The following is a 9,826-nucleotide window of genomic DNA, read 5'->3' as shown; positions in this document are numbered from 1 at the left end:
ACAAAAGTATAAATACAGGACAGTTTTGTTGTGGGAAAAAAGGGAAGGATATATATATATATATATATATATATATATATATATATATGTACAAGAGAGTTAGGATAGATACACAGCTACTTTCTCTTAGTTCACTGAGAATAAAAGTTTGTACTAATATTGTTTGGACAAGATATTATGTCTGCATCTTGTCTTCTGAATTACTACTATGAAGATAACAATATGCAATGTATTAATTATTATAAATACTACTAACCTGTATTGAAACTGTTTCATCACTATTTTATGTTTTTTCCCTTTAAAATGAATAAAAATTTTTCAAAAAGATAGTATGTTAACTATCACAATTAAGTATTCATGAGTCTTGACATGGATAAATGATGGAATTTACATCCAATTCATATGGAACACAACAAATTTTACTGGCTTTAAATGTATCAGTTTAACTTAAAATCCAGATAACACTTAGATATTATTTCAGGCTCTTCCCACGAGTACCCAAATCTTCATGGCAGAATATAGTTAACAGTCAGCAGAAAAACTGTTTCTATGGAAAGAATCAGGGATTTATATGCCACTCACACAGCTGCACTTTTGCTACACTGTTCTTCCAAATTTTGAAGCAAATTCAAGGAGAACATGTACTGCCTTTTCCTCTTACAAAAATCACAGTATTTCAAAATGAAGCTATCAGCAGAATGGTAGCACAAGCAGGCCAATATATCAATAAGTATTTGTGATACATTTGCTATATCAAACACTAATGAAATCTCTTGCATTTAAATACAAATGAGATTTTTACATCTCTCCATACCACTTCTGATGGTAAGGCCACAGAAATTAACTTCTGCAGAAAATTGCTTCTCTTCTCACTCAGCATTCAAGTTCTTTATTTTCACAGGATGGAGATATAGGAAGGACAAATAAAAGATCGTAAGTATTGTATGGGTAACATTTCAGTGACAAAGACTGCTGTGGATTAAGAATCTTTGGGAAGTGATCACATGACTATGGCTAGACCACAGGTATAAGGCTATTGCTAGCTCCTTGGCTGAGAGATAAACACAATGCTTTTGGGATCTTGCATGTACTCTCATTGAAATGGACTGGGAGTGTCTTTGAATACACAAAGGACTTTATTGACTCAGTGAATAAAGTGGTTTCTGTCATTGCACTGAGGTTGAGTTTGAGTAGAATGAATGTGTACAGAAGCGAATGGCTAAGTTCTGCACCATAATGGCTACTAAGCCATTGTTAGCTTTGAACCCATCCACACTGTGTTGCTGTGTCTTATTGATACTAAGGCTCATTTCTGTTTTGCCAGTTGCTCCCCATTATGCCTTGCCAATTAAGAACATTAGAGAAAATCTAGAAGGTTGGATGGATAACAGGAATTTCTTCGAGGATTTTAATTTTTTTTTTTTTTTGGTTCCAGCCAGATAATAATTCTTTACTCTGGCAGTGGTAATTATTTTTAGAAATAGTAGGTGAATGTAATTTGAAATTTTTATGCTATCAGAACCAGCCCCATCACATACTTCCCAGATAAGCCTGTAACATTCACTTTAGAGGACTGAATGTCTTTGGTAGACTCTTAAATTCCAGTGCTAGGTGAGTAGTGAACTCAGCCTGTATCTTGGTTACTCTTTTCTCTGCTGGGATAAATACCCAAAACCCAAAATGTAGGAAGGAAGGTTTATTTAGCTCCCAGTTACTGGAGGTTTCAGTCCATACTCAGCTGGCTCCAAGGCAGAGCAGCACAAGGCAGAGAGCAACCTTTCATGGTCCTAACAAAGAGCAAGAGCAAGGGAGTGGCAGCAGTTCAGGCTAGCCACATTCCCTTCCTCACATTGTAATGCAAATTACCTTCTCCAGGGCAGATGCAGCACCCACACCCACCATAATCAATCACAATCAGCTTTTCTTTTGGAGGGTTAACAACCTAAGTTTGCAGACCAAAATTAGAGAAAAAGGAGGGCCACAAGGAAAGCCAACATTTTGGCCCTAGTCTTCCAAGGTCAATTAAGACTCAGGACATATGAGAACTTCTACCGTAATGTCATGTAACTCAGTAGTGTCCCAAATTTTGTGATCAAGGAGATTATGGGGCCAAAGAGGAAAGTGTTCGTTGATGTAGAGTGTGCCTAAGGAGAGTCACATGGAGAGAAAACATTCTCTCAGGCTTTCACAGAGAGCACACTGGCCAAGCAATGGCTGTGACTCATCTACATTGCTGACACTGACAGAGGATCTACAATCTGAGGTACAGGATCTCAGGAAAAATCCTGAGGGGATTTCACTGACCTTATCAGATCCAAAAGCTACAACTCTTGTTGCATAGGTCTTGCTTTATCTTGGTCTTAACCATCCAGCAGAAAAGTATAAAAACAAAATATAAGAAGTAAAGCCATGCAGATAGGATGAGCTGTAGGGAACTCAGGTCAACAATTCCTGACACTGCCAGTCTAGAGGAAGACCCAATACTATTATGGACTATTGGACTCTTTTAGAATAGTTTGCTGAGTTAGTTAACACACCTATAATATTCAAATGATGGAACTAAACAGAAAAGGAGATACAGATGAATGTCCATTTTGTATCTGCATATTCAAATGGTTAGGATAGATATATAGTTACATTCACTTAATGAATAGAGGTATTTGTTCTAATGGTGTTTGTAAATAAGATATCATGTCCGCATCTTGTATAGCAATTAACCACTAGGAAGAATATATGCAATGTGTTAATTATTAAAACTGCCCTACCAATTTGGTTTGGAACTGTCTCATTGCTATTTGTTTCTCAATAAAATTATGGGGAAAAATCAATCAAAAATTCCAGAAACTTCCCCATGATTGCAGGAAGTTTGCAGGGACACCTAGACACAAAGCATAACTTGATAACCTGCCTCTACCTGATTCCAAGTCCTTCCCATCCCATCCCATCCCTGTGTTTCTCCAACCTAGATTTAAGAGCAAGGGTCTTCTTTTTGCCTTTTAAGTTCTCTAACACCCAGTTAACTGTTTTTTTCCAAGAAAAGTAAATATTTATTTATTTATTTATTTATTTCCATAATTTTGTTGAGAAACACATAGCAATGAGGGGGTATCCAAAGGGGGTGGAAGAGGATCTTACCCATGCTGCGCCTGGGCTGGGACCTGTTTTTTTCCTCTTAACATGACAAGTGTTGACTATGACTCCTCAAAGAACTTTGGCTTCTATAGAGGTGGTATAAAATAAATAGGGCCAGGGAGATAGCTCAGTGCACTAAGTGTGCTGAGCCGACCACTGAGTCAGAGTGTGGTGGTGTAAGCCTGTAATCCCAGGAGGATCACTATGAGTCCAAGCTGCATAGTGAGACCCTGTACCAAATACATAAAAAAGTAATAAAAATAAAATAAAGAAATGTAAAACATTACTCAAGATACACATGAATGGGGAGGGATGCTAGAGACTATTCCTAAGGGTCATAGGAAAATTTTCTTATAAAGCTAGAGAATAAGGAGAGACTATGGCAGCAGCTGAGACTAGGAAATCAAGGAATCATCGATGGGACCTTGTGGCCAAATGTTCCAAAAGGTTAAGAATAAACTTGTCTTCCTGAAATCTGAATTTGCACTGCAATGCAGGAAGGACTCTTCAGTTTGATAATATATTTAGAAGTTTTTGCTCACTCGTATTTGGTTCATTTCATTTTCTGTATAATCCTGAGGCGGAAATATTAATAAATGAAGATAGAGGCAGTAGAAAACATCACCTCATTCACTGGGCCCTCTGATGGCTGAGACACAGTCTATGATTGTTTATTTTGATAAAATTATTGCAGATTAGATTTACCTTTTACTTGAAAGATTCTTGTCCCACACAAGTGTTAAGTGTTTATCATGAAAAGAATATATATATATATATATATATAGATATATATATATATATTCTATCCTAAAATATGAAAGTGAACAAAATACCTCAGGTTAGTAGGACAGTTACAATAATTAATACATTGTATATTGTTGTTTTCATAGTAGTTATTCATAGTATAAGATGACAAAGTGAAATTTTGTCTAAACACTATTAGTACAAATCTTTCTTCCCATTGAATTAAGAGAAAGTAGTTGTATATTATCCTATTTTGTACATATATATCTATATCTATATATCTATATATAGATATAGATAGATATAGATAGATAGATATCTCATTACAAAATGGTCTACAACCACTTTTCACTAACATATCACAGCTTTTCTTTGTGTTTGGGAGTGTACAGCATGAAAGTGGAAATGTGAAGCCAGTATAGGGTAGATGGTGTAACAGGCTCCCGAGGGTCTTTTACCATATGAGGTATCTAAGATAGCAGAAGAGCTGCCCCTTGCCCAGGTCTGCTGGTTTCCAGGTCAGTGTGTGTTCCATGCCAACATATGACTGGACTTGAGCTATTCCAACAGGTTCATACCAATGATTTTAATGCTACTGTCATCAAAAGTTCAACAATGAACATCTCAGTAGACACATCCATCAGCCTAGAGTTGAAAAAACAACAAATTTTAATCTGGAATAGAAAACAGAAGACATTTATATGAGCGACAAACTATTTGTCAGTTGTGTTGAAATTCAGATGCAGTTAGAAGCCATTTCTTTATCAAGACTTCATTCAGAAGATCTAGTGAAATCCTGTTCTACGTGTGACTTAAAAATCAAAATGAGTGCAACTAGAGACCATATTGGTAAGTGAAACAAATCTGATCTACATGTGCAAACATCACGTTGTCTCGCTAGTATAAGAACCTGAAAGAGTAAATAAAATTTGAAAGGTAAAATGGATGCTGTCAAAGGGAAAAAAATCTGTTCAGTAGGAAAGAAGAACTGGGATGAAGAGAAGGACAAAAGAAAGAAGGAAAAATGGCATATGTATGCGTATATTCAGGGTTGCTTGGATAATTGTACTGCTATGTTTTCTGCTAATCTATTAAAAGGAGTTGATGCTTACATTTTTTCTTCTGTTTTTAAATTTCATACAACTTTTTAAATAATGATTGTGCTTGTTTATGTCTGTTAATCTAAGCTAATATGAAGATAACATAATGCAAAATAACAATTGTCATATTCCTATTATTTTGTTTAGTGAAATTCTGTATCATTTCTATTTTTTTTTTTACCATTTTATATTCTCTTAAAACAAAACAAAAAACCAAGCTTCTGGTCACTCTGTCTGGGAGATGTCCCCAATGAAGCGCTCCTTCAGACCATGCCAGGATTCCCTTCAGCTCCACCTTGTCTGTGTCACCCATTGAATTTGTATCTGCAGAGGACATTACATTAGCAAGTGGGCTAAATTTAAAAAGTCATTTTTTTTTCTGTTAAGATCATTGATTTCTGTCCTAAAAAACACCTTAGGTTGAAAGTGGCTGATTAACATAACACAACAAAGAAGAAAAAGATGTGTTAAAAAACACATTTTAACATTTTATTTTCTCTCTCTCTCTCTCTCTCTCTCTCTCTCTCTCTCTCTCTCTCTCTCTCTTTTAAAAGGCACTGAAGGTCCATTGCAGTGTCTCACACACGCTAGGAAAGTGCTGAACAACGATTATGAACTGATCCCTAGTTTTAATTCCTATAATGTAAATTTCCTCTATTTCAACAAATATTTGAATGGTGCCATACAAAGCCCTCCCCCCCCAATGTTTATGAGGCAAAAATTTCAAAGTTGTTATATTTGAAAGAATGACTAGTGTTAGTTGATACATTGTGTCAACTTGGCTGAATTAGCTGCAGCAGTTCTCAGTGTGGGGGCCTAGCCCTTTAGGTGGGCAGGCCCCAGGGATTGGGGAAGGCTTCCTGCCTCCCTGCCCTGCTTCCGAGGAGAAGTCCCAGTCTTAGGAGGAGCTTGATCTTTGCAGCTGCGCCACTTTGGAGGAGCTACGTTTGCTGGTCTTCATAGTCATTGTAGAAGGAAGAGAGAGGCTTGATGGACGCTGCAGCTGCTGCTCCTCTACTCGTCATTGTTTTCTGCCTGTGAACTGCTGTCATTTTCCTTGGAGCCAGCTGAGTATGGACTGAAACCTCCAGTAACTGTGAACTAAATAAACCTTTTCTTCCTTCATTTTGAGTGTCAGGTATTTGTCCCAGCAACGAGTAAAAAGTAACTAAGACATGACTAAATGGAAAATGTAAGGACACCTGACAATCACAGACATTCTAAGGAATGCACAGGAACTTACATAGAGGGGAGTGACTGTTCTGTTAGTCTTATTTGGACATTAGAGAGCAGAGTTGGTTTCAGTTGGAATGGATAGCAGGGTAACATGTAGATAATCAATAACTATTTCAATAGTAATAATGTATTATATTTGCTTTTATATGTGATGTTTTATGCTATACTATTAAGTACTCTTTTTATGTTAACTCATTTACATACTGAACCTATGAAATAGGTACTCATTATAACTTCGCACATGAGGACGTTAGATTTGTGAAGGTGAATAGCTTTATAATGATACACAATTTAGATAGATATAGTTTATAAATTGCACAGCTAAGATTAGAACCCTAGCAGGTGGCTCAAATGTAAAGGACATTCAGAAAATATATAAAGAATAAAAACTGGAACTGTCTCAATAAATGTAAGCAACCAGTTGTCTTCATAAAATATCCTTCAGGTAACATAATTAAAAATAAAATTACACAACTATGTAACTTGTATTTCCAATTGCCTGCATATAGCTTTTAGAAAAGTGCTAATTATCCTGGGCTCTTACCAATCAGAAATGGTGGCATAGTGACCAGTGTGGGGCTCCTAAGCAGATCAGTCCTGAAGAACAAGGACAGGGCAATAGGACCAGATGCTTTCTCCAGTGAAGATTCTGCATCCTTTGCCATTTTGAAAGTTTGGCACTTAATTTGTATTAAGGGAGCTATTCTGTATTCCCCACCTGGAACGTCAAGATTAGAGAGTTATCTCCTATTCCTGCAGACTATAAAATTCACAAGAAAGAAAAAATAATCAGTACTCAAGCCCATTGTGGAGGTCCACATATCTTTGAGAATGGTTGAAACTTTAGGTATGCACTTTATTTTTGTGGCATTGGTCTTTTAAAAAATCATTCATTATAAATTTGCGATTTGTGAATATGGATCACTGGTGTGATTTTAAAATTGCACACATATACATAGATAGGATTATTTCATGTTGATTTTACTGTTTAATTGATGTATGTTAATGTATTGTTCTAGATAGAGAGAATTGGAGAATTCTAAAACAAAAATTTGAGAGAGATACTTTCTATTTTGTAGGTACAGCCCACCGAGAAAGGGCCTTTCTTTAAGACTAAAATCCTCCCTCGATTCCTACAACATGAAAAGCCTAAATCAAATTATCTTGGGCTCTACAGGAAGAACAAATAAGATTAATGTGTTACCAAATTTGAGGGACTTGGGAACATATTGGGCTTTTTGTTGACTTGCCTTCATAAAACATTGGAATAAATTGTCTGATTTTGAGTTAACCAGCTAGTGATTGATTTTCCTTTGATAACAAAAATTAATACTCTTCAGACAAAGACTAAACAACCTAATTTGAACATCATCAACAATACCTGGTATACAATAAAGACTTTAGAGTGAAGTATTTCAAGTTCTAAGAGAAAACAACTTCCAACCTACATTGATGTACCCTGTAAAACTATCTTTCAAAATTAATGGAGAAATAAAATACCTCCATGACAAAAAAACAACTTAAGAAATTCATGACCATAAAACCAACCCTACAATAAGTACTGAAAGACATTCTAGATAGAGATAAAAATGACAGCAATACCAAGAACAGTATCAGAAAGAAACAGCTAGGTAGAGCAAGGAATTAAACAGAGGGGGGAAACAAGGAAACAACAGCCAGAAAATAACATGACAACAATAAGGCAATACACATCAGTTGTAACCATTAATGGAAATGACCTCAATTCACCAATTAAAAAGAAACAGATTGGCAGAATGTATCAAGAAAAATGATCCAACAATATTCTGTATACAAGAAACATATTTAACTCAAAAAGAAAATCAATGATTGAAAGAATTGCGGCTGGGGAGATAGCTCAGTGGAATAAACACTTGCCTGGCAAGCACAGAGTCCTGAGTTCAATCCCTGGAAAAAAAAAAAAAAAAAAAAAAAAGAAAGAAAGAAAGTTAAAGAATGGAAAATAATACTCCATATCATAGGAACCCAGATGAAAAACAGGGGTAGCTATTCTTTTTGCAGACAGCATGAACCTGAAACCAAGAATGATCAAAAGAGAAAAAGAAAATCACTTGTTAGGTGAAAGTTCAAGAAGAAAAGATGACAATCATAAATATATATGCATCAAATATAGGAGCACAAAACTATATAAGACAAATATTAAGACATGAAAAATCAAATAACAACACAATTGTAATAGGGGACATTAATACCCCATTGTCAATTAGACAAAAAATTAGCAATGAAATAACAGAACTAAATCAAACCTGTGAACAAAAGGACTTGTAAGTATGTTCCGTCTAATATCAGAATGTAATAATTATTCTTAGCTGAATATGGATGTTTAAAAATCTTACTAGCTCATAGACCATAGTTAAGTAGATCCAAAGGAATTTAAATTATCCTATGCTTATTATTTGAACACAGAGTAACAAAATTAGTTATTAATAACAAAAGAAACAATAAGAACTCCATAAACACACTGAGGTTAATTAATATTCTCCTGAACAATAGTGAGTCACAGGAGAAATTAAAAAAAGAAATTAAACAGTATCTACAATCAAACAACAACGCAAATACAACTTACTGGAACCTGTGGGACACAATTAAAGCAACGGTAAAAGGAAATTTTTAATGGAGCCCAAATAAACAACCTTATGCTACATATAAAGCTTGTAGAAATAGTTGAGCAAGTGAAGTCCAAAGCCCAAAGAAGGGAGGGAATTATAAAAATCAGAGCAGAAATTAATGCAATGGAGACTAATAAAACAGTACAAAGTATCAATGAATCTAAGAGATAGTTCTTTGAAGACTAAAAAAAATTGATAAAGCCCTAGCCCACCTTATCAAAAAAAGAAAATTTGAATTCATGCAATAAGGAATGAAAAGGGTGAAGTCACTACAGATCATGTAGAAATTCAATAATTATCTAACAGAGCATTAATACCTACTTCAAAATCTTGGCTTACATAAGATATAAAACACAGAAGAAATGGACATATTCCTAGAAACATGAATTACCAAAGCTGAATCAAGATGTAAAAGTTCTGAGTAACACAGTATCAGTCAATGATATTGAAAATGAAATTAACAGCTTATCAACAAAGAAAAGCCCAAATGCTGATGGATTTACAGCTTAATTCTATGAGAAATTTAGAAAAGATCTAATGCCAATATTCTTCAAATTATTTAATGAAATTGAAAGGGAAGAAATTCTTCCTAACTCATTCCTGGGAGCAAGTATTAACCTGATACCAAAACCAGAGAAAGACCCAACCAAAAAAGAAAGCTGGAGACCAATTTCTATAATGAACATAGATTCAAAAATCCTCAATAAAATATTAGCAAACTGAATACAGCAAATCATCAAGAAGATTATACATCTGGCGAGTGAGTGAGACGACCAGGGCCACAGGATCCTGAACAGACCCAGAGCACAGGCCCGGCAAGTGAGTGAGACAACCTGGGGCCGGGGATCCTTATTCGACCCGGGCTGCAGGCCCAGCACAGAACCCTTCAGCAGAACTCCCTGCAAAGAGGCTAGAGGCAAGACCCACCCAGCTGATTCAGGAGCAGAACATCTTGCCAGAGTGACA

This window comes from Octodon degus, unplaced genomic scaffold, assembly GCF_000260255.1.
Source record: "Octodon degus isolate 3935 unplaced genomic scaffold, OctDeg1.0 scaffold00032, whole genome shotgun sequence".
NCBI classification, from domain to species: Eukaryota; Metazoa; Chordata; class Mammalia; order Rodentia; family Octodontidae; genus Octodon; species Octodon degus.
This window is presented reverse-complemented; position numbering follows the sequence as displayed.